The sequence below is a fragment of the Sinocyclocheilus grahami genome, unplaced genomic scaffold (genome assembly GCF_001515645.1).
Source record: "Sinocyclocheilus grahami isolate Dianchi unplaced genomic scaffold, SAMN03320097.WGS_v1.1 scaffold1008.1, whole genome shotgun sequence".
Lineage (NCBI taxonomy): Eukaryota > Metazoa > Chordata > Actinopteri > Cypriniformes > Cyprinidae > Sinocyclocheilus > Sinocyclocheilus grahami.
Genome location: NW_015506187.1, coordinates 158,058 through 184,228, shown reverse-complemented (window position 1 = coordinate 184,228; position 26,171 = coordinate 158,058). Strand labels below are relative to the sequence as shown.

Below are 26,171 nucleotides of genomic sequence, written 5' to 3'. Positions count from 1 at the left end.
TTATATTGCAGCCATTTGCTAAAATCATTTAAGTTAATTTTTTTTCCTCATTAATGTACACACAGCACCCCATATTGACAGAAAAACACAGAATTGTTGACATTTTTGCAGATTTATTAAAAAAGAAAAATTGAAATATCACATGGTCCTAATTATTCAGACCCTTTGCTGTGACACTCGTATATTTAACTCAGGTGCTGTCCATTTCTTCTGCTCATCCTTGAGATGGTTCTACACCTTCATTTGATTCCAGCTGTGTTTGATTATACTGATTGGACTTGATTTGGAAAGCCACACACCTGTCTATATAAGACCTTACAGCTCACAGTGCATGTCAGAGCAAATGAGAATCATGAGGTCAAAGGAGCTGCCTGAAGAGCTCAGAGACAGAATTGTGGCAAGGCACAGATCTGGCCAAGGTTACAAAAAAAATTCTGCTGCACTTAAGGTTCCCAAGAGCACAGTGGCCTCCATTCCTTAAATGGAAGACGTTTGGGATGACCAGAACCCTTCCTAGAGCTGGCTGTCCGGCCAAACTGAGCTATCGGGGGGGAAGAGCCTTGGTGAGAGAGGTAAAGAAGAACCCAAAGATCACTGTGGCTGAGCTCCAGAGATGCAGTTGGGAGATGGGAGAAAGTTGTAGAAAGTCAACCATCACTGCAGCCCTCCACCAGTTGGGGCTTTATGGCAGAGTGGCCCGATGGAAGCCTCTCCTCAGTGCAAGACACATGAAAGCCTGCATGGAGTTTGCTAAAAAACACCTGAATAAGATTCTCTGGTCTGATGAGACCAAGATAGAACTTTTTGGCCTTAATTCTAAGCGGTATGTGTGGAGAAAACCAGGCACTGCTCATCACCTGTCCAATACAGTCCCAACAGTGAAGCATGGTGGTGGCAGCATCATGCTGTGGGGGTGTTTTTCAGCTGCAGGGACAGGACGACTGGTTGGAATTGAGGGAAAGATGAATGCGGCCAAGTACAGGGATATCCTGGACGAAAACTTTCTCCAGAGTGCTCAGGACCTCAGACTGGGCCGAAGGTTTACGTTCCAACAAGACAATGACCCTAAGCACACAGCTAAAATAACGAAGGAGTGGCTTCACAACAACTCTGTGACTGTTCTTGATTGGCCCAGCCAGAGCCCTGACTTAAACCCAATTGAGCTTCTCTGGAGAGACCTAAAAATGGCTGTCCACTAACGTTTACCATCCAACCTGACAGACCTGGAGAGGATCTGCAAGGAGGAATGGCAGAGGGTCCCCAAATCCAGGTGTGAAAAACTTGTTGGGTCTTTCCCAAAAAGACTCATGGCTGTATTAGATCAAAAGGGTGCTTCTACTAAATACTGAGCAAAGGGTCTGAATACTTAGGACCATGTGATATTTCAGTTTTTCTTTTTTAATAAATCTGCAAAAATGTCAACAATTCTGTGTTTTTCTGTCAATATGGGGTGCTGTGTGTACATTAATGAGGAAAAAAAAATAACTTAAATGATTTTAGCAAATGGCTGCAATATAACAAAGAGTGAAAAATTTAAGGGGGTCTGAATACTTTCCGTACCCACTGTATATTAGTGATGCGTGGATGGTGGTTATATCCACGGGTGCTGCGGATAATCCGCGGATCAGGTGGGTCGGGTAATAAAAAAATGCATTCTGATTATTTGCGGGTAGGTCGCGGGTGGATAAAATATGCAAGTATGCAAGTATTAACTACATTTTCTAAATTATGAACGTGTTAATTAACATTAAAAGTTATTCAACAAAACATTATTTAGTCAAGAGCAGTAAGTTTTGTTGTTTGATTAACATTAATAAACGATGGCACAGCTAGGCTGCTGTCACAAGACCTATTTCACAGATCCAATACTGATACTCATGCGTTTTATTTTGCAACTATTTACATTAACTTAAGACAAACCCGACAGTACTTTCTCAATTTGGTACTCGCAGTACGCGCTTTGGATGTGAATGTGAGCGCACGCGCCTCTGTAGAGCACGAGTACCGAATGGCTTAAGACGTGAAAATAATAAATTTTTGTGATGATGCAACAATGACCGATCAGGCAATTGACAATTCTGTCAACTGTCCTGAAACGCGAGCTAAAGTCTTCTATGCAGCAGCTCTAGATGCGTCGATGTGAAGCGGAAGTCAAAGAGAGAAGACCCAGTACAGCTGAATCACTTACGCTGTTTTCATCTGATGGTTTGTGTGGATTTATTTACTCATCTAACCTACACGCTATATTGAATTAAGGTTTTGCAGTAATTTCCCTCATTTTAAAGTCGAAAGCTGTGGGAATGAGTAATGCGATGTATGCGTAATCCCGCAACGAAATTCAGTGTCTGATTAAACGTAATTCTATTACAGAGTATTGTGAAATAGATTTTCATGACTTTTCAAAAAACTTTTTGAGTTTATTTATTTTTACAAAACTTTCTAGGCCTGGAAATTGCTGTTCAATGACTTTTCCAGGTTTTTTATGACTGTACGAACCCTAATGTGATGATCGGGTGCGGGTCGGGTGCGGTTATCTAAATCAGACAAAAATACAGGTGCGGGCGGTTGGCAGGTGGATAATTTATTTGAAGCTGCGGATTCGGGTGATGTTTTAGCTCATCCGTGCATCACTAGCCTGCGGCTAGCTCTGTAGCTAACTGGCCACGGCTTATCCTAGCTCTGCCTGCATCTCCAGTGCTCACAGCTCCTTTTTGGTGCTTACCACGATCCACCTCTCCTGGTCTCGATTTCTCCAGTCACGTCACAGATGATTCCTTGGTGCCAAGTTCTTCTCTTGCTCTGCATATTACCTCTGTGGCTAGCGGCTAACAACAGACGTGGAGCCCGTGTGACTGGCATAATGAATTACTCGGCCACTCAACTGATGGAATATAATAACTACAACACTCCATCATGTATATCAGTCATTAAAGAACTTGGACTCCTACGTTACATCCACAGAAGCTCTCGGCGAAAGTTTGCTTACTCCCGGTCTGGTGACACCATCCCTTCCGTCTGGGCAGCTGTGCACCCTGTCGCATCTCTTCCACGTCATCAGAGCATTGACACTCTGTGGATTAGTAGCACTGGAGATGCTGCAACAGCGCCACACATGGAGCCAGACAGAAAACGTGGAGTGGATTTCAGCTTACTTCGGCCAGTACAGAGACTTACTGCTTTATCCAACATTAAAATTTAACTGTTTAATACACAATCCCTCACAAACAAATCCTGCTTCATACAGGATCACATTCTGGACAAATGTTTGGACATAATGTGCCTCACAGAAACCTGGCATCAACCAGATGTTTTTTTCTGTTCTAAACGAGACTTGCCCTCCTGGCTATTGTTATCTCCAAAAAGCACTGGCCATGGTGGTGGCCTGGCTGCCATCTACTGCAGTCCTCTGGATCTGTTCCATCTAGCCCTCCCTGAGCTGTCTTCCTTTGAATGTTTGGCATTTAATTGTAAGCCCCCTCTCTCAATGACAGTATTACTAATCTACCAGCCACCAAACTCATGCTTCATTTCAGAGTTTGTACAATTTTCTTTCAACTTTCAATTCAATTCAATTCAAGCTTTTGTATAGCGCTTTTCACAATGCAAATCGTTGCAAAGCAGCTTTACAGAAAATTAAAATGTCTAAGTTATATTTAGTAATAGCTTATCAGTGGTGACTATATCAAGTTGATGTCCATATGGCAGAAATGTACGGTAAAAATCAAGCTGTTAGTTAATGTCATGTAATCAAACAGACGGTGAACAATATTAACATCAATGATTATATGTTGCAATCACTTATAGCAAAATTTGGTAATTTTGTATGTTGTCTGAGGGGTGGGATCATCTGAGGTCTTCTGAGGGGTTGGCATCATCTCTTCGCAGGTGTTCGGTCACCTCAGGTCTTTGTAAAGGCTGGATCCAGACTGAAGCTTGTGTAATTCCTAGTTACCACGGGATGCCAATAAAAGAAACAGAAAAGGAAATTGAGAAAAATGAGCGTAGCTGCTGTTCCAACTAAGCAAAGAATTATGTGTTCAACCCAAGCAAAAGAATGTTAATGTGCATTTGATCAGATGTAACTGAAAGTACAGGGTTGTGAGATACATTATGTGAATGCTTGGCTAAAGATATGTGTCTTTAATCTAGATTTAAACAGAGAGAGTGTGTCTGAACTCCAGAGTTTGGGATTCAAATGTAACAAAGCTCTACCTCCTTTAGTGGACTTTGCTATCCTAGGTACTACCAAGAATCCAGAGTTTTGCGACCTTAGGAAGCGTGACGGATTGTAGCGTGATAGAAGACTAATTAGGTATGCAGGATCTAAACCATATAGGGCCTTAAAAATAAGTAGTAATATTGGGGTAATATGATCTTATTTTCTTGACCCGGTAAGGACTCTAGCAGCTGCATTTTGGACTACCTGTAGCTTGTTTATTGAAGATGCAGGGCAACCACCTAGCAGTGCAAGAATGCATGAACTAGCTTTTCTGCATCAGAAACAGGTAGCATGTTCCGTAACTTGGCAATGTTTCTAAGATGGAAGAATGCTGTTTTTGTAACATGGGAAATATGATTTTCAAAAGACAATTCGCTGTCACTATAACACCCAAGTTTTTGACTGTAGAGGAAGTAACAGTACACCCGTCTAGTTGCAAATTGTAATCCACGAGTTTCTGTGTACTATTTTTTTGGTCCAATAAGTAATATCTCGGTCTTATCCGAATTTAATAGGAGAAAATTACTGCTCATCCAGTCTTTTACATTTTTAACACACTCTGTAAGCTTAGAACATTTAGACGTTTCATCTGGTCTTGTTGAGATATATAGTTGAGTATCATCAGCATAACAATGGAAACTAATCCTGTACTTTCTAATAATATTACCAGTGGTGGAAAGAGTACTGAAAAAATATACTCAAGTAAAAGTACCATTACCTTCCAAAAAATGTAGTGCGAGTAGAGTAAAAGTACTTGTCCAAAAAACTACTTGAGTAAGAGTAAAAGAGAAGCTTATTTAAAAGTACTCATGAATATTGAGTAGTGAGTACTGAGCTGCGGATTCTACCCCCTCATAATAAACGCTGTACACCGCAATTGATACCTTTTAAAAATGTTGTACATTCTGTAATTCACATTTTCTTATTTGTCATAAAGAATGAAGAGTATCTATCATCCAGCAGTTTTAATTTTGACTGCCAACTCTTTAAAATACATCAAAACAGCACGGAAACAGTATTCAGTTGAAGAAAATATGAAAGTTATTCTCAATACAATCATCCACATTTAAATCATAAAGTTTGAAAAAATTGATTTAAAATCATGTGTAAGGTATGGAAGCCCGTTTCCCCCACTGAATAAAAAATAAAAAAGGTAATTGCGACTTTTTATCTCACAATTATGACTTTTTTTCTCAGAATTGCTATATATAATCTCAAAATTGCGAGCTATAAAGTCAAAATTGCATGATATACTGTAAAGTCACAATTGCGAGATAAAAACTCGCAATTCTGACTTGTTTTTCTCAGAATTGTGAAATATAAACTTGCAATTGCGAGTTAAAGTCCAATTTTGATGGGGAAAAAGACTGATATGTTCTCACAATTGGGAGTTTATATCATGCAATTCTGACTTTATTTCTCAGAATTGCGAGTTTATATCTCTCAATTATGACTTTTTAACTCGCAGTTGCGAGTTTATATCGCAATTCTGAGAAAAAAAGTCAGAATTGTGAGATAAAAAGTCGCAATTACCTCTTTTATTTTTTATTCAGTGGCGGAAACGGGCTTCCATAGTAAGGCCACTTAGACAGCATGCTGTTGTTGCACATAAAATATTAATGCTTAGAACAGTGCAAATACAAACACCATTAGAAACTCATAGTTCAGCATCACACACCATGATATGGGTTAAAATGAGAGCCTATTTCTCTGCAAAACGGTGCCAGTTTTAGTGTTTTGCAATAAAGAAATAAGAATAACTAAACTTGATAATTTATGTTACAATTTTAACATAAATGCACATTGTTCTAGAAGGATGGCAAATTCATGCCATACCTTTTACACATTTACTCAAATTGTTATGCTGATAATACAATTTGTATGGAAAAATGCATTAAATAGCGAGGTATTTCTGGGGAAACTGTTTCAAAGGAAACACACACACACACACGTCTCTTTGCTGAGCTGGGGTGGTCTCGGTGAATCAGCAGCATCCACAACTGAACGGAACAAAAAGTGTTGAACTTGAAAATTGTTTATGCGCGAGTGGACTTGCTAAATGAAGGCGGACTGTATAAAATGGATTTAAAAAAAAACGTTTATTAACAAGCTGCAGTTTTATAATATCACGTGCTGGCACAGATGCAGTAGCCTATATTAACGCCACGGGTCATCAATAAGGTGCAGATTTGGTCCTCAATTTGTGTTTCCAACACACTTTTTCACGCGCTCAAACTCATCAAAAGTCAACAAGTTCAACAAGCAACAACGACTTATCCCAGTGACTGCTGCAGAATGCACGCGAGAGAGAGACGAGGCAGAGCAGATCGCGCTCATAAGGGAGTGGGGAATTTACCGAACGTGGCACTTGCGGGAGTTAACACTGTATGCAATACCCGCAACCTCACACCAAATTTAGGGGCCGTGTAGATAGGCAACCATATATACAAATCATTTAGTAAGCAGAAATCCGAGATATATATATATACAGTGGGTACGGAAAGTATTCAGACCCCCTTAAATTTTTCACTCTTTGTTATATTGCAGCCATTTGCTAAAATCATTTAAGTTAATTTTTTTCCTCATTAATCTGTGTTTTTCTGTCAATATGGGGTGCTGTGTGTACATTAATGAGGAAAAAAATTAACTTAAATGATTTTAGCAAATGGCTGCAATATAACAAAGAGTGAAAAATTTAAGGGGGTCTGAATACTTTCCGTACCCACTGTATATATCATATTAAGATATATACATATATACATCAGATCCGATATAACATATTAAGTTAGAGGAAGGTGCGACTGAATTGATGCTTGAAGAATGCACTTCCAGCAGCCATGATAAACAGTTGGTGGTTAAAGTTTTCTATACACAATTTAATTTGACGAAAGTCACGAGACCTATTACTCTCTATCCAATCTCGTTGATGGATAAAAATAAAATTAAAATAAGCATGTAACGACCACAAACGGAGGAAAATAGCAGAGTAAAAGTACAGATACATCACTTAAAATGTACTCAAGTAAAAGTAAAAGTACACAATTTTTAAACTACTCAAAAAAGTACAGTTACTGATAAAAACTACTTAATTACTGTAACGTGAGTATTTGTAATTCGTTACTTCACACCCCTGAATATTACCAAGGGGCAACATGTATATTGGAAATAGCAGAGAGCCTAGGACAGATCCTTGTGGCACTCCATCCTTTACTGGATTTAATTGAGATGATTCCCCATTTAAATAGACAAAGTGATAGCGATCGGAAAGGTAGGATCTAAACCTTAATCTTAAAGTCTGCCCTTGAATACCTGTATAGTTTTGTAATCGATCTATGAGTGTGTCATGATCTATAGTGTCGAACGGAGCACTAAGATCAAGTAAAACTAGCAATGAGATACAGCCTTGGTCTGACGCAAGAAGCAAGTCATTTGTAATTTTAACAAGTACCGTTTCTGTGCTATGATGGGGCCTGAAACCTGACTAAAATTATTCATAGATATCATTGTTTGCAGGAAGGAGTACAATTGAGCAGATACAACTTTATTTTCTAAAATTTTAGACATAAACAAAATATTTGAAATGGGTCTGTAATTTGTCAGTTCACTAGGATCTAGTTGTGGTTTCTTAATAAGAGGCTTAATAACCACCAGTTTAAATGGTTTTGGGACGTGATCTAGAGATAACGACAAGTTAATAATATTGAGAAGTGGTTCTTCTGCTACAGGTAACAACTCTTTCAGTAATTTAGTGGGTACGGGATCTAATAAACATGTTGTTGGTTTAGATGCAGTGATAAGTTTATTTAGATCATCCTGTCCTATAGTTGTAAAGCACTGCAGTTTTTCCTTGGGTGCAATGATTGAAGCTGAATTACAAGACGCTGTTGATTCTACATTTGTTATTGTATTTCTGATGCTATCTATTTTATCAGTGAAGAAATTCATAAAGTCATTACTATTAAACAGTGAGGGAATATTTAGTTCGGGTGACGTCTGATTATGTGTTAATCTAGCCACTGTGCTAAATAAAAACCTTGGATTGTTTTGGTTATTTTCTATGAGTTTGTGGATATGCTCGGCCCTGGCAGCTTTTAGAGCCTGTCTATCAATCGCCTAAAACCATACTTTCCAGCGCAGGCAAACCGCTGGATGGATAACCCCATTTCGTCAAAATTCAAAGATGAGGGATTTGCACTCAAATCTATCGGACGACCCTCTACATTGTCAAGCGACAAATAGGGGGTACCCTCAACGTCGGCTTATGGACGTGAGGGGGAAATTACCAAACGGCAGTATGTGACGAATAGGGGTGAGACCGTGTTGGAGTTTGCGGACATTCTCGGCCCTGGCCAGTGTTGCCAATTTAGCTACTTTGTAGCTAGATTTAGCGACTTCCCCGCCCCTTTTGAGACTTTTTTCAAAAGTGTAGGGACAAATATAGCAACTTCTTGGACAAACCTTATCCAAGTTCTCATCTTGCCCACTGATCTACGTTCATCTTTATATACATCAGTGAATTTGCCATTGTGATGTCATCTAGTGACATTTAGCTACCAGTTTTAGCTACTTTCAATTGAAAGCAGTTGGCAACACTGGCCCACACTGTCTATAGCTGGACATACTGTTTTTCAGGCAGTTAATTTGTGAATCTATCTTTGGTGGTTGGAACAATAGTTCTACCTGGATGATAACGCAGAGCCATATAGTTAATATCAGTAATAGGCAGCATGCACGATACAAGGTAGTGGTCAGTAACATTGTCACTTTGAGGTACTATATCTATATCATTAAGATCAATTCCATGGGATATAATTAAATCTAGTGTATGATTAAAACAACGAGTGGGTCTGATTATGTTTTGCTTGACTCCAAAAGAGTTTATTTAATGCATCATTTATATTCACGCAAAGCTTCTGTGAAGAAAAGTTCTCAGCAAGTGGCTTTGAGCCAAGACGAACGAACTTTCAATAAGGTTGACATTTAAGGAATAATGTATTGTATATTCATAGTTAACTTATTTTTGTTTATCTGTAATAATATATAAATACGGGGATATGAAATATTGAATTGAGATTAATGTTTTGAAATCTTACCCGTTTATAAATCCATTATAAATCCATTATGAACAGTGAACAAAACAATCATCAGGACAATATGATCACTACAGCACAATTTTCAATACAATCAACAACTGAGACGCAAGACAGCAAGCTGCATTTGAATAAAACGTTTGAAACTCCCTTGGCGAAGGGAATGACTGACCAAATGTTACCTTGACAACGCTGCGCGTGCGTGCAGTATTCAGTACTCCATCAGTTGTTGCAAATAAATATTTATTATTATTATTATTTTATTCAAATATTGTCTAATTGTGTCTTATTTACTATTAAACGTTTTCAAACTAAACTTGCTTACACTACCATCTTAAATAATTTTTCTATCACTGACGAAAAATATGTTGTCTTACATTAAAATAGACAAATTTAATTAGCCTATTCTATTTATGTTTGTATGTGAACTCGAAATCAACCCCAACTTTGCTTTAAAAAGCATCACAAGATCTCCTAACCGAAGATCACATGATCACAAACAGAAATCATATTGTATATATGCACACATATATATATAGTGTGTGTATATACTGTATAAGTGATTTATTATTATTATTATTATTAGGGCTTCATGTTAATTTTAGCAATTCTAAGTACTTTTGTGCAGCAGTATGCATAGTTATTCAGATCGCAATGTTAGCTAATTTTATAGCATGCATCGCAAATTCAGATGCAAGGTTAGAAATAATATTAGCATAGCATAGCAAGTCATTATTATGGCTAATATAGCAGCGGCAGCAGAAAGCACTTTAGTTGCATACAATTTTAGTGATAACTCATGGAGGGTAAATTGCCTCTTTAAGGTGCAATAGGTATTTATTACTTTGCTAATTCAACAGGGCTTACAGCAGGTTTCGTGCAGCAGCAGTAGATTATGCTTCGCAAATTCTGATTAAATATTACAACCGCAACAGCTCACACAATAAATTCCTACTACAACATTGTGAATATCATTAACAGCAACAGCATGTACTTCAACTCTGTATTGAAATGTTAGTGAATATTATGAAAAGCAGCAGTAGCAGAAGTTTTGTTGCATTGGCCGTATCGCACTGCATACTGTACATTACAGACCGCTTTACCTATCGTTACGGGTCTATTGATTTGGTCATATTGTGCCGCTCGTGTCTGGCGTAGACACCATGTTAGAGTAAAATAGGCATTTGCCTAGCTACTCGTATGCCTAATTAATGGAGCTCTCAGCAGTTCAGTCTCTTGTGCAGTAGCAGCAGCTTGCATTGGCATTCAGTCATCGAGATATTTCTCAGCAGCATGCACAGCATTTCTATGTTGCAAATTTTAATTTAGACACAATTAATATAAAAGCAGACAACTGCATTTAAATAAAGTCACTGTAGTGTCTTGCTCAAGGCCATCTTGGAACGGAGCCACGCATTTAGCAATGATGTGTTCATACAATGCAAACATTATTGTTCTTAATATGCAAAATAAATATTTTAAATTATCAAAATAAATGAGCAGCTGCTTCTGAGGCAGAATTAGTCCTGGGCATATGACACCACAACTACAGGGTGTACAGTGATTTATTCTTTCGCCAAATATTTTGTTAGCTTATTAATAAGTTAAAGGTAAGTATTTCCACTGCAGAAACGTTGATGAACATTAATTAATTAAATTATGTTTAATTTAAAACTATTTGCTCAGGCCACCCGAGCCTGAGCCAGGTGGTTGCTGGGGGTTACTTCATCTATCAGCCTACAGTGTAATTCCTGTTTGTTAATGACACAGTGCGCGTTTCTACTTAGGTAAGTTTGAGTTATTGGCTCAGACACACATAGTTATTTAGGGATCAGGTACACACAGCAATAGTTCACTAGCGTTAAGCCATTTGGCAAAGCCGGCCCAGGCTCACATAGATAGTGCAAACACGGTCTCACGGCTCTCCGGAGCTGCAGCAGTACATATGTCTTGGCAATAGATCTGCTTGTTCTGGGGGGTTTTATCTTTTATATTCCTTCTGCCTTAAAGAGATGATTTTAAGCATATTATTGTATAGCGGCAGCATACATATTTAAATGTTTTGTTTCTTTTTCTAGCTTTGTTGGGGGGTTATTTTATATGCTATTTGTGCAGCAGCAGCATGTCTTAAATACTCATGGCACAGTATCGCCGTATGCATTGAAAGTAGCAAGTTCCTGTACTTGCTTGCAGCAGCAGCAATAATCTACAACTACAGCAATAACCAACAGCAGCAGCAATTCAGCAGCAGCGTAGCAGATCTGTTCCACCAAATGCATTAACATTGTCATATCCATCACCATGCTAAAATGTTCAGAGAGTTGTCATGATTGAAATATCTTTATCGTCAAATACAATTTCTCATACCGTTAAATAAGATTTGAAGTGAAGTGAAAGTAACATGGTGACCCATACTTGGAATTAGTGCTCTGCATTTAACCCATCCTTAGTGCACACACACACCGTGAACACACACCCGGAGCAGTGGGCAGCCATTTTTTGCTGCGGCGCCCAGGGAGCAGTTGGGAGTTCAGTGCCTTGCTCAAGGGCACCTCAGTCATGGTATTAACGGTGGGAGAGAGCGCTGTACATTCACTCCCCCCACCAACAATCCCTGCCAGTACGAGACTCGAACCCGCAACTTTTGGGTTACGAGTCCGACTCTCTAACCATTAGGCCACGACTTCCCACGAAAAAAGCGACAATCCCCAAAAAGGGGAAGCACACCGTTCCTGGCGACACTGCAATACCAGGCCGATGCGTGGAGTGGACGGAGCAAGCCCCGGCTCCAGACTACGTTTGATCTTAGCCAAAAGACAGAGAAGAGATTTACTACTATAAAGACCTCCTATGTGTCAAAAGATCAAGGCAAAATTGATTTCTCATGTCATAATACTTAAAAAAAAAAAGAAAAGAAATATAATGTCTCACAGGTATTTAACAGGCTCGTTATTGAAGCTGTATGTGGTGTCCTCATGTTGATCAGATGGGCTGGTGTATCAACCACATGCAGCTCATATTGTTCCCAAACTCAAAACCATGACTCTCTTCCTGCACCTTCAAGAAAACCTTCACTGATCAGCAGCTTCAGTATGATTAGGAGCAGGTGTAGGAGTGGCTTTAGGAATAGACACAAGTAAGGACACTATAAGGCAGCATCTGTTTATAATCAATAGAATCATATACAAAGAATATGTTATTACATACTGTTTTGTAATGTACGGCAATACATTGGAGGTGTAAGTACTATCTGACACAATTTACACTAAGTATAAATAATATCTGTATTACATCAGTGTAGGTGATCTCAGGCTTTGCTATCCTTAGGTGATGGATGAGAAACACACACACACGCACACACACACACACACACACACCACTACTCCATCCATACATATTAATGAGCATGTTTTTCTTTGTGCTCTTTGGCATTTTAAATCTCAGTCCAATGATCCATCACACATTGATTTGTATTTTCTCTTTACTAATTGATTCACTGCTAAACTAATCTGATCTGAGAGATTGAAGAGTGTGTCAATTGTTCTCTACAGCTTGATGAATTGTGGCGTCACAAATGAAGGTTGTGCTGCTCTGGCTTCAGCTCTGAGATCAAACCCCTCACACCTGAGACGACTGAATCTGACTGGGAATGAAATAGGAGATTCTGGAGTCACTCTGCTGTCTGCTGTACTGGAGGATCCTCACTGTAAACTGGAGAAACTGTGGTAAGATCATCTCTCTAATAGTCTCATGTCTTTGTCCTTTAATGTAAATTCTAAGACTAAAGCTTGTAAAATAAATGTTCAGTAAACACACTAAATCTCAGCACAACTGACTCTGATGACTGAAGATGAAGTTCATTTCATTCATCTTCATCACATCACATGAGCTGCTGCTCCTGTGTTTGACCCACCAAACACTTACTGGAGCTTCAGTTGCTTCTGCTAGTTTGATTAATACTCCTTCACCTGCTCATCTCTGTGTAAGAGTTTATTTTCCTCTTATGTTCCACTTTTTCTGAAATCCCATGAGCTCATTGTGTTCTCACAGATGTCATAAAGATTTAACCTAAATGTTCAAATACTAATGTGTGATTTAGTGATTTCTTTTCAGTTTATACGTTCCCAAACATGACACAAGGATGTGTTTGATCACAAGAGTTAATAAATGAGATGTAATGGGGAACACGTGGCTCCTGTGAAGCAAATGTCCTCCTGTAGGTGTTTATTAGAGGTTCAAGTGACTGTTTCTCCAGACAGATCCGTCCTTATATCACTATGAAAGAATATCTCACATTCAGCTCTGTGTGTCTGTTCAGTCCTGAATCACATGACAGTTTCAAACAGCACCACTGAGCATCAACATGTATAAATCTCATTCTATCAGCAGCAGTTTATGGCAATGCTTGTCATTATATCTCCTCTCCTGCTCTGAGACCAGAGTCAATAACAAACTGCAGACACTTGAACTACAATTCACATTGTGTCATTGTTCTCTACAGGTTGAGATATTGTGGCGTCACAGATGAAGGTTGTGCTGCTCTGGCTTCAGCTCTGAGATCAAACCCCTCACACCTGAGACTTCTGAGTCTGATTGGGAATACACTAGAAAATTCAGGAGTGAAGTTATTCTCTGATCTGAAAGAAGATCCACATTATAAACTAGAGACATTAGACTGTTGTGAGTATATTATTATTTAAATCTTTTAAAATGGCCAAAGTTTAGTAACAGGCCTAATATATGTGTGTATTTGGAGAATATAAGATAATAATTCAGCTCCAATTTGGTCTCCTTACTTTTAAACTGTGTTTAATTATGTGATGATCTATGAATATTTTCATCTCTTCCAGTGTCTCTGTGTGTAACTGATAAAGAGAGAGTTGTTGATTATTCACTGTCATTAATCTATGATCAGTTGTTGTCTGGCTGTAATATGAATATACTGTGTTTTTTCTGAAATGGATCTGCTGATGTGATGTGACGGCAGTTATGTCTCATACTCATATGTGACTGTCTGTGCTTTTTATTGTAGGACTCTCGGTATTTAGACGTCAGTCCAGTTTCCTCAGGATCAGCTGCTGGTGAATAAGGCGCCACTTCCGAGACGTCACAGTCACACAATCACCAGAGACTGAAGACACAGAGACACACAGCATCACACTGTCATGTGTGTCATCTTTCACTGTCTTGTTTTATCGGTAATGGCCCATGAAATTGAGTGCAGAATCATTTTAGATTCACTAGATATTGTCTACAATGTAGATCCGATGTCCAATCTGGCCCCCGGGATGATTTGACCAATAATGTAAAATAATAAATAACATATTATTTTGAAAAATACAGTGTATTTGTGTTACAAACTGCTCCAAGACTTGGGTTGAAGATCCAAACTTAGCTTTAATAAGGGTAATCCACAATCCTAATCCAAATACCAGGCAAAGGGTCAAACAATCCACACAACAGAGTCCAAAACACAGGCCAACAGGGAAATCCAGGAAACCAGGCACAAGATCAAAACCATAACACAGGTAATCAGAGAGAGCACTCAGAAATGCAGCGTAACACAAACAAGACTTCACAATGAGAGAGTGAAAACACAGGGCTTATATAGGCAGAGTTAGCGAGGTAAATGGCAGGTGTGAAAATTTTCTACAATATTTTATTTTTAATGCAAATTATTTTTTCTCATTTGCATTGATGTTACACCTTGGGACACAAACACACGCGTGTAATGGATCAAGCAGTGCCAGAATCTCCAGCAGGACCTAATTGATGATCGCTGTGTTGTGACTGATGCTTGTGTGTCAAGTTATGGTTTTAAACATGTTAAAAATAAGAAAATTGACCTGGAAGGGTGGATATTTAAGGAGAAATGGAAAGAAAGGTATTTGTTCTCTGAGGGCAACTCAGACCGGTATGTGTAATCTCAACCCGTGTTTTTGGTAAAAGAAACATGATTTCCAAACTCGATCAAAGGCATCAAAGACACAACAAAACGACAAAATGTCTCTGATATTTCCAAATCATCCTCACGTTGATTGGTTTCTACTGCGACAAGGATGAGCCCCTATTTGTTACTCCCCATGGCTCAAAAAGGACGTAACAAAAACAGGGACACACGAGAAAGCCAGAAGTAGAATACAAAATTTATGCACAAAATCAAACTATAAAAAAATAGAACAATGTAGAATGTAACAGTCAGGAATCCGTGATGTAAAGTTACAGGAATGCATTGAAGTGTAATGTAGTGAAGCAGTGTTGGATGTACAAAATATTATGCCCTCTTTTTACAATATGTAATATAAGTCTCTGGTGTCCCCAGAATGTGTCTGTGAAGTTTCAGCTCAAAATACTCCACAGATAATTTATTATATCATTTTGAAAATGCCTATTTTGAATGGAAGCAGAAACACGCTGTTTTCGGGCCTGTCTCTTTAAATGCAAATGAGCTGCTGCTCCCCGGCCCCCTTTTCTAGAATAGAGCTGCGCCTTTACAGCTCGGACCTGCTAAAAAACATCTGATTTGGTTCTGATTATCATGTTTATCGCGCTGAAATCATGCGTTTTAAACCATATTAGTTTAAACTTCTGATATATGTTTTTTTGAGCGCACACATCTGAAGCACATGGACAGAAAGCAACCACCAGACAGCATGCGAGTACTAAACGAAGTTCTCATTCACACACAAGTTTACGTTAAAAAACACATGAGTTATAAAAACAGTTGGTTATGTCCATGAAGGTAAACAGCTGGGAAATAAATTGCATGTTTATTTGAGATCTGTATGGCAGCAGCAATATACAGTAAATAAATCAAGTGACGTGACATGTGGCCAAGTATGGTGACCCATACTCAGAATTAGTGCTCTGCATTTAACCCATCCAAAGTGCACACACACAGCCGGAAGCAGTGGGCAGCCATTTATGCTGCGGCGCCCAGGGAGCAGTTGGGGGTTCGGTGCCTTGCTCAAGGGCACCTCAGTTGTGGTATTGACGGTGGGAGAGAGCGCTGTACATTCACTCCCCCCACCTACAATCCCTGCCGGTACGAGACTCAAACCTACAACCTTTGGGTTATGAGTCTGACTCTCTAACCATTAGGCCACGACTTCCCCTTCAATAAAACCACTGCTCTCTTGTCTCCTCAGTGCTTAAATTATAGCACTTAAAACCTGGAAAAGTCAGGTTTTCATGATATGTTACCTTTAAGGAACCCAAACAAAACCAGCTCTCTTGTGGCCATTAATCTTGATTCTTTTAAAATGCCCAAAAAGAAGTCAAAAACAGGCATCTTCAGTGAAACTACGAGAGAAAAATTACTTGGAGGAAAACCCCACATAAGAGAGGTCGTCACACATTTACAAAACAACGTATAGTAATGGTTTTTTATCCAAAAGACATTATGAAAATAGATATGTTTATACACCATCGAAAACCAAAGAAAATCAAGATTTTCAGTGATGGGCTTGCATCCTGAGCTGTCCAGCTTCTCAGGAATAGATTTAATATAGATCATCATAACTGTGCATTTTGAAATTCAGAAATAGACAACTTATTTTTATTAAATATGTGTCATCTCAAGAAGAGGAGCTTCCACTTGATAATGTCTAGAGAAGTGTCTGCCCTGCCATATCTTGATTTAAATATACTTCAAAACTCTTATTTTGAAATGAACTTAAGCGATATTGAGCGTCAGACAGAAATACAATATATTTTTTAATTTTTAAGTTTTATTTTTTTTATTTGCCAAGGTGTCAAAACATATAAATACATGGCAAGTGTAAAAGTACCTATTTAAATAAAATGCTAATGAAAGCAAAATATCAATGATAAATAAAATACAGAATATATACTAGAAATTTTATCAAAATAATTGAAAATGGTGGCACAGGTTTATCATCATTGGATTTGGATTTTTGTTTGAAAAGCAATGAATAATAGAGGTCGACTGATTGATCGGTTTTGCTGATTAATCGGCACAGATAGTCGATTGCTGGAACTATCGGCTATAAAATCCTTGGCGATAGTTTTTCCGGTTTGCGTCCATTGCTGGAGCGGCTGAGAGGGTCTGGTGTATTTTTACGGTGCGAGAGCGACCTCTAGAGGCGAATCACTGACACCACGTGCTGTTTGTTTTGACACGTGACACTGAGCGCTGGACAGGGCGGGAGACTTAAGAAGTGGATTTAAAACAGACAACGAAACCTCTGTACAAAGTATACTGTAGTGCATGTTTTCATATCGTAATTAATTTGTTGAATAGATGCTGCATTAGTGGAGAAAGAAATGCGGTAGGCTATGGTTGCTGTCAAGGCTGAGAGGTTGCGAACAATGCCTCAAGCAGTTAAAACAATGTGACCAAAACCAGGGATGCTCAGTATTTCTGATAAATGTATTTAAAATACATATTTGAAATACAAAATACTTTTTTGTATTTTGTATTTTAAAGCTTTTGAAAAATAAATCTAATGTAATTTGCATTACATTTTTCCACACAGTATTTTGTATTTGTATTTTAAATACATTTTCATGTACTCATGCCCATCTCTGCCCAAAACACTGAACTGTATGATACATCGCTGTTTGTTAATAAAAACTGACCATTTTGTTTGCGAAATTTCGCTAACGTGACCACACCTCATACTTGCAGCGTCGCAAGTTTTTAGTGCTTTATTTTCATCCGGTTACATGTGAAGTATCACCACTGCAGGATGTTTTACAGTAGGCTACAATAGCATATATGTTATCAGTCATAATAATAAATCAAATATGCCTCGTCTGCGAGTTCGCTTGGTTGTGTCATTTCTGCATTTTTACACTGTAAAAAATTGTGATTAATAAGTTTTAGACATGTTTTTCCATTTTAACTCATCAAATTAATTTAACAAATTTCAACTTAATTTTTAAGTTAGCCTATACAAGATTCAATTTGATTTTTAAAGTCAATTTAATATATATAATTTAGGTTGAAATTACATGAAATGACCTTGAATAATGTGATACTTATACATTTAAGGCAGCACCTGAACTTAAGTTTTGAATTTGAAGTCAGTGGATTTTTTTTACAGACTCATCAATATCTGTCTTATTCTATTAATAAAAGTTAGATGTTTAATATATGCAAATTTGCCATAGTTCTATTTTATGGCTGATGTGTTTTAATTAATAGGCTAATAATGAACCACAAACAACAATCGTTTTTACGTAAGGGGAAATCCAAAGACCATTTATTTATTTGTGTTACAACGCGGTTAAAACATATTATATCCTTATTTATGTTGTTAATAAAAGTTAAAAGTTTAATATAAGCGAATTTGTCATTGTACTATTTTATTGTATAGACTAATTTCAGTGTTTGCAAACAGTGATGACGTTTTTGTGGGCAGAGCCAATCTGGTGGCAGAAAATGCCAGTTTTAACTTAGCAGTCTATAGCCATGGAATAAAATAATAAATTTAAAAAAAGTAATTTTGAGTTTATATTTCAAAATTCTGACTTGTTTCTTGCAATTCCGAGATTATATCTCACATTATATCTCATTATATCTTTTCCCCTCAGAATTGACAAACTCGCAATTGTTGAGTTGAATCAAGTTATAAAGTCCGAACTAGGAGATATAAACTTGCAAATAGGTAAATGTTATGTAAAATGTTATGTTTAAATAGTATTTCATGCTTTAACTATACGGCTAATACAATATGTCCCCTTTCTGAATATTATGTAGACCTATTGTTTAAATCAAATGTATGCTTTAAAGGGTAATCAGGTTTCATCCACAGTTTGTCCGTTTAACGTCTGCGTTTAGCTTAAAATGGCGTCTTTGACGACAGTATTATATAAAAATTCTGATTCTGACATCCAAAGTCACAATAAATTTTTTCGCTTATTCCATCAATTTTACCCGTTTCCCTCTACTTGTTCCCAGTGTTTTTCTGCCACCACAATGCGCGCACAGTTGCAAGTGATGTAACTGTGACGTCTGCTCCAAATCGATCTACTGTATAGTCTATATTTCCCCTTCATGAACTTGAGCTGCGTCAGAGAACGCTTTGGGAATGCCTTCAGCATGACCATGCTCTGAATCACATGTGTAATCAGTCCAATGCAAAGGCAAGACATCATAGGCGGGTGACGTAGCAACCAGGAAGCTATAAAAGCCTGTGAGGTGGAACCGGCGTCAGCTTTCTGTCATTCAGCAAGCACTCTGCGTTGTGTCAGTCATGCTTGTCATTCTGTGTCTTATTTTATGTTGTTTGTCTGAAAAACAAGTTATAAAGCATATCAAAGGCTACAGAGAATACCAAACATAAGGGTGAAGGCGGACAGCATTTCAGGCTGTGTGTTCCTCCCTGCCCTCGCTACATCACGAGTACATCATCTGTGCATTGTCTGCTTGGAGTCGGCTCTCGAGGGGGCCGACTGTCCGCATCGTGAGCGAATGTCATTATGCTCGCTTCGCTCCTGGAAGGCTCTCTTCGAGGAGGGAGCCTTCACCAGCATTCCTCGCGGTGCGGGTCCCGCTTCAGCCAAGGCAGAGCGGCGGCTGCATTCGTGGGGTTCGCAATTGGATTTGGCGGAGGGAATGGAGACGGGCAAGTCCCTATCTTCTTCCTCACCCGCCTGATCCGGTGCCCACTCTCTGGGATCGGAAGCCTGCTCTGCGGTTTCTTCCCCCAGGGGAACGGGCTCGACACTCCGCCTATCTTCCTCCAAGGAGGTTGATGTGGAGGGCGTCAATGAGGATTCGCCCCCTCTCTCATCCCAGTATGAGGAGTTGTTGGAGGTGGTTACTCGTGCTGTGGCTAAGTTAAATATCGATTGGCCCGCCGAGAAACAAGCTGAACCACAGAAAAGCAAGCTAGATGAACGCTTTCTGCGGAGGAAGCACATATAGGCTTAGAGTAAGCTGCCACCTCCACGCCGGAGCCTGCCGTTCTTCCCCGATCTCCACACCGAGGTGTCCAGATCGTGGGCCAGACCATCCTCGTCACGTTTATTTGTCGCCGCCTCTTCTCAGTATGCAAATGTGGCGGGGGTTAGTGACCACGGCTATAAGGCGATGCCCCGGGTGGAGCAGACGCTTGCGAGCTATCTGTCCCCTGGTGCGGCATCGTCCTTAAAGGCTCCGGCATTGCCCTCCAAGCCGTTACTTACTACATCTAGTGGCAGCAGAGAGGCATCTCTGGTTGACCCTGTCCGACATTAAAGAAAAGGACAGGGTCTTCCTCATGGATGCCCCGCTTGCACCTTCTGGCATGTTTGGCGACGCTGTCAATTCCGTCATCGACAGGTACCAGGAGGCTCATAAACAGGCGGCGGCATTCCAGCGGTTCCTCCCTCGCCGCTCTCTAGCTCCGGGGGCTGCTGGGCGGGAGCAGCCCTTGCCGTGTACCTCCTCCTCCTCATACCGCGAGGCACAAAAACAGAACGTTGCTTCTTGTGCTCCCCCGCAATGGGACCGAGGTCAGCGGCGCTCTAGGTCGGGGGCTTCGAAGCCGATCTGAGGGTCGTGCTTCAGAGGAAGTCCTCGACCAAAAGGCCCTGAAATGATAAGTTCAGGACCTTTGAGGGCGGCCCCTACTGGGGAAGAGCAGGGTGCACCGCATCATACGGTGTCCATCTCTCCTCAGTGCCATCGGGAGACCTTTCTGCCAACCCTGCCACCAACGGTGCTTCAGGGCACAGCGGTCTCCAGCAAGCGCTTCCCTCAGTCTCTTCCGTCCGGAAACGTAGCGTAGCTGCGGGGCTAACACATGATTCCCATCACATCCTGCATTCCAACAGAATGAAGGACATGGTCTCTGGAAATGTTCCAGCGACAGACACGCCTGGACCCCATGACTGTCTAATGCATAAATTGCTAAATTCGATAAACAGAAAGCGACAGATTAAGAGCTCTCTGTCCAGGAGAAGAATGGCAGACACCCAACTCGTGACATGGGCATGACCTCAGGACACCTCCCCTTTCCCCCCTGCATGCCATAAAAGGGACACGGAACTTACAACAGACAATTTCAACAGATAATCAGTTATGCGCATAACAGGTCAACCAGATTCACAAATAATATGTTGTATGTCTTATAAATATGCTTGATGTGTTTCATGTAATCGGTGCAACTTTAATCAGTGTTTATTACCTTTTTTTAAATGTGTGTAATATGTGAAGTTTAACCTTGAACGAATGGGCACGACAAATGCAGAATGTTGAAATAAAGTAAACTTTAATAGTAGGTACAATATTTGCATTTAAGAGACTTTATAGAGGTATTAACAAATTGTATAGGTGTCCTCATGTGATGAATTGAAGCCTCTTGTTAAATGTATGCACGCTCCGCCTTGCAAGAAGCCGATTGGCAGATCGCGCCGTAGGTTGGACGTATGCCACGGATCAAAACCCCTTTGCAAGGCAGATTCAATTGCTTCTCGCTGTTTACTCTCTCGAGTGAAGGCTTTTGCAGCTTGCTCTCCCAAATGCAGGCTCTTCGCCATGTGGAGAGCACTCTAACTTGTGCTCACAAGCTGAACCATCAGGCGATCGACCATCTAAGAACTCAAACACTTCAGTTGAAGCTTCTTAACTCTGCAGAACGCAAAGTCTTGCTAAAGCAGACTCTCTCAGAAGAACCAGAGGCTCTTCCGTAACCCAGCAACCAACCAATCCAACGAGGGATCTCCCAAAAGGGACGTCATCCTGACGTCACTGCAGTAACCAATCGGCAACGGAATTTCCCTCCAGAAGCCATCCAGGAAGCCTGCGTCAGCAACGAGAAAACCTCTCAGCTTCTCAGATTTCAGCAAAACGCAAGTACAAACAAATCTTACAGCTGCTGAAATGGGTGCTGAACTGGTGAATTGAGTTAAGCAGTAAAGATAAGAAAATATCTGCTTTGTGAATTCTCTCAGGCTGAATTTAAAACTACTCGTGAAAACGAGTGTTAGAACCAAGAAAACCTCATGCAACTCCATTAATTAATTTCTTTCATTCTTCTGAGCTGTATATGTATGTGTGTGTATGTGTGTTTTAGCTTAGTTTTAATGTAATATAGAATAGCCAATAAATTCGTTTTCATTTATAAAGAATCATTGGCTGGTGTTGTATAACTTTAAAGTCAAACATTGCCAAGATTACGTTACCTAGCTCGTAGCTTACTTATCAAAGAACGTATTATCCAGTGGCCAAGGAAAATACACAGTCAGATTAAGATACACGGACATTAACGGCTGGACGACCGTTGATAAAGTGTAAACTATTGAAATTTGAAATCAGTTCTAATCAGGTGGACGTCGAATTTTCAGATTCGAGTCCTTTCAAAACCTGAGCTAGAAATAAAATGAATGATTAATTACTACATGTAGTTCATTTCAGCAGAAGAAATCAGAAGCAGAGCCCAGCTGTGTGTCTATGAGGAGTGATTGGTCTATGTAACATCCAATTGATTTTAAGAGTGGATATACAAGGGCTGATCTCAGGTGCATTTTATATAAATATTATTACTATTATGTCATTTCATATGATCAAAATATTGTTATCTTTATCTTTAAATATCTTTATCTGATATTTTAACATGTTTAGTGTTACACAGAGATGCATTTGTGAAAGTACTCAGTTCTATTTAACATGTGTGTAATAAAATAGTGTAAATGATTCTGAAGTGCTTTTTAAAGTGATTGTTTAAATAATATATAAGTATACTTTGATAAATATGTTAATTCAAAGGATTCACTTTAATCTCTCTCTGTTATAGTTCAATTCATCAGAAGAGATCAGAAGCAGAGTCCAGCTGTGTGTCTATGATGAGTCACGCTTCTGTGAATCAGCCATTAGATTATAAGAGTGAAGATACAAAGACTGATCTCAGGTCTACATAAATGGAATACACAAAAGACACTGTGCTCATTAGCTTATTTAATAATGCAGTATTTTAATTTTACAGGCATGAATTCCTCAACAGAATTAGATCAAATCTGATGAAGAAGTTTGTCCGTCTGTTTGAGGGAACAGCGACGCAGGGAAACCCAACACTCCTGAATATGATCTACACAGAGCTCTACATCACAGAGAGTGAGAGTGGAGAGATCAGTAATGAGCATGAAGTGAGACAGATTGAGACACAATCCAGGAGAGTAGCAACAGAGGACACAGCCATCAAATGCAGTGACATCTTTAGACCTTTACCTGGACAAGAAAAAGCCATCAGAACTGTGCTGACAAAGGGAGTCGCTGGCATTGGAAAAACAGTCTCTGTGCAGAAGTTCATCCTGGACTGGGCTGAAGGGAAAGAGAATCAGGACGTCCAGCTCATATTTCCACTTCCTTTCAGAGAAATAAACTTGATGAAGGACAAAACACTCAGTCTTTCAAATCTTCTTCGTGTCTTTTTCCCTGAAAGTAAAGAAATTGAAATATCCAGTGATGAATATAAAGTGTTGTTCATCTTTGATGGTCTGGATGAGTGTTGTTTGTCTCTGGACTTTAAGAGCAAAGTGAATATGTGTAATATATCTGAATCAGCCTCAGTGGACGTGCTGCTGATGAACCTCATTGTGGGGAATCTGCTTCCCTCTGCTCTCATCTGGATCACCTCCAGACCAGTAGCAGCTGATCTCGTTCCCTCTGAGTGTGTCCATCGAGTGACAGAGGTATGAGGCTTCAATGAGCCACAGAAGGAGGAATACTTCAGGAAGAGAATCAGTGATCAGAGTCTGGCCAATACAATCATCTCACACCTGAAGTCATCAAGGAGCCTCTACATCATGTGCCACATCCCAGTGTTCTGCTGGATCTCAGCCGCTGTTCTAGAGAAGATGTTGAGTCCAGCAGAGAGTGGAGAGATTCCCAAGACTCTCACTCAAATGTACACACACTTCCTGATCCTTCAGACCAACATCAAACGTGAGAAGGACTATGAGAAGAAGGTGACAGATGAAGACATGATCCTCGAACTGAGGAAAGTGGCTTTTCAGCAGCTTGTGAAAGGCAACCTGATCTTCTACGAGGAAGACCTGAGAGAGTGTGGCATTGATGTGACAGAAGCATCAGTGTACTCAGGATTGTGCACTCAGATCTTCAGGGAGGGGTTTGGCTTGTATCAGGGGAAAGTCTTCTGCTTTGCATGAACACCTCCTGCAACCCCCCTCTCCTCTACTCCTGCACCTCAGAATAGCAAAGATTATGTGGGCCAGGTATTCCAGAAGCAAAAGAGGAAAAAAGCACCAGACCCAGATTGTGTTACACCAGCCTGTCTGAAATCCTGTGCTGTCCAGCTGGCCCCCATCTTCACACAGATCTTCAACCGATCACTGGAGCTGTGCAAAGTCCCTTTATGCTTCAAACGCTCCACCATCATCCCCATCCCAATGAAATCCAAAATTACAGGACTAAATGACTACAGGCCTGTGGTTCTAACGTCTGTGGTCATAAAGTCATTTGAAAAACTGGTGCTGGCCCACCTGAAGGACATTACTTTACCCTTGCTGGATCCTCTTCAGTTTGCCTACAGAGCAAACAGGTCTGTGGATGATGCAGTCAATATGGGACTGCATTATGTTCTGCAACATCTAGACAGACCAGGGACTTATGTGAAGATCCTGTTTGTGGACTTCAGCTCGTCTTTTAACACTATCATCCCAAACCTCCTCCTGCCCAAATTAACTCAGCTTTCCGTGGCCACCTCCATCTGTCAGTGGATCACCAGCTTCCTGACAGACCGGCAGCAGCTAGTGAGGCTGGGAAAATTCTCATCCAGCACCCGTACGATCAGCACTGGCGCCCCCCAGGGTTGTGTTCTCTCCCCACTGCTCTTCTCCCTCTACACAAACAACTGCACTTCAAAGGACCCCTCTGTCAAGCTCCTAAAGTTTGCAGACGACACCACACTTATCAGCCTCATTCAGGACGGTGAAGAGTCTGCTTACAGACAGGAGGTTAAAGAGCTGGCTGTCTGGTGCAGTCTTAACAACCTGGAGCTGAACATGCTCAAAACAGTTGAGATGATCGTGGACTTCAGGAGGAACCCCCCCTGCACTCCCCCCACTCACCATCATGGACAGCACTGTAACAACAGTGGAGTCATTCAGGTTCCTGGGCACCACTATCTCTCAGGGCCTGGAGTGGGACAATCACATTGAGTCCATTGTTAAAAAGGCCCAGCAGGGGTTGTACTTCCTTCGCCAGCTGAGGCAGTTCAACCTGCCACAGGAGCTGCTGAAACAGTTCTACTCTGCCATCATAGAATCTGTCCCCTGCACTTCAATAACTGTTTGTTTCAGCTCAGCTACCAAATTTGATCTCAGAAGACTACAGAGGATAGTCCGGACTGCTGAGCGAATCACTGGTACAACCCTCACTTCTCGCCAAGAACTGTACTCATCCAGAGTGAGCAAAAGGGCTAAGAAAATCACTCTGGACCCCTCACATCCAGCACAGTCCCTCTTTGAACTGTTGCCATCTGGTCGACGCTACAGAGCTCTGAGCACCAGAACCGCTAGGCACAGGAACAGTTTCTTCCCTCAGACAATCCATCTTATGAACAATTGACAATAATTGTGGAACACACATTTTACACTTATTTATCTAACACACATACTTAGTTTACATTTTAAATTTGCACATAATATACCTGTACATACAAAACTGTCTATTGTAATATACCTGTACATACAGTTGTCAATTTGTATATTGTTGAAAGAAGTGAAATTATTTCCTTATAAAATAAATTCTTTGTAAAGCCACCCAGGCTTTGTTCAAGATAGGAAGATCTGGAAGAAAGACCATCTGCTCTTCAGCCCCTTCCCCCATCCTTCCCCCCTGGACACATGGTCCAGGTCACTAAAAGTTGACAGAGAAATGCCAAGAACTCAAG

At 40.1% G+C, this 26,171-nt stretch overlaps 1 pseudogene; it reads left to right on the top strand.

Annotated features, from left to right (window-relative positions):
• LOC107565559 (NACHT, LRR and PYD domains-containing protein 12-like) overlaps positions 1-26,171 on the top strand; it is a 168,278-nt pseudogene that overhangs the window by 26,944 nt on the left and 115,163 nt on the right.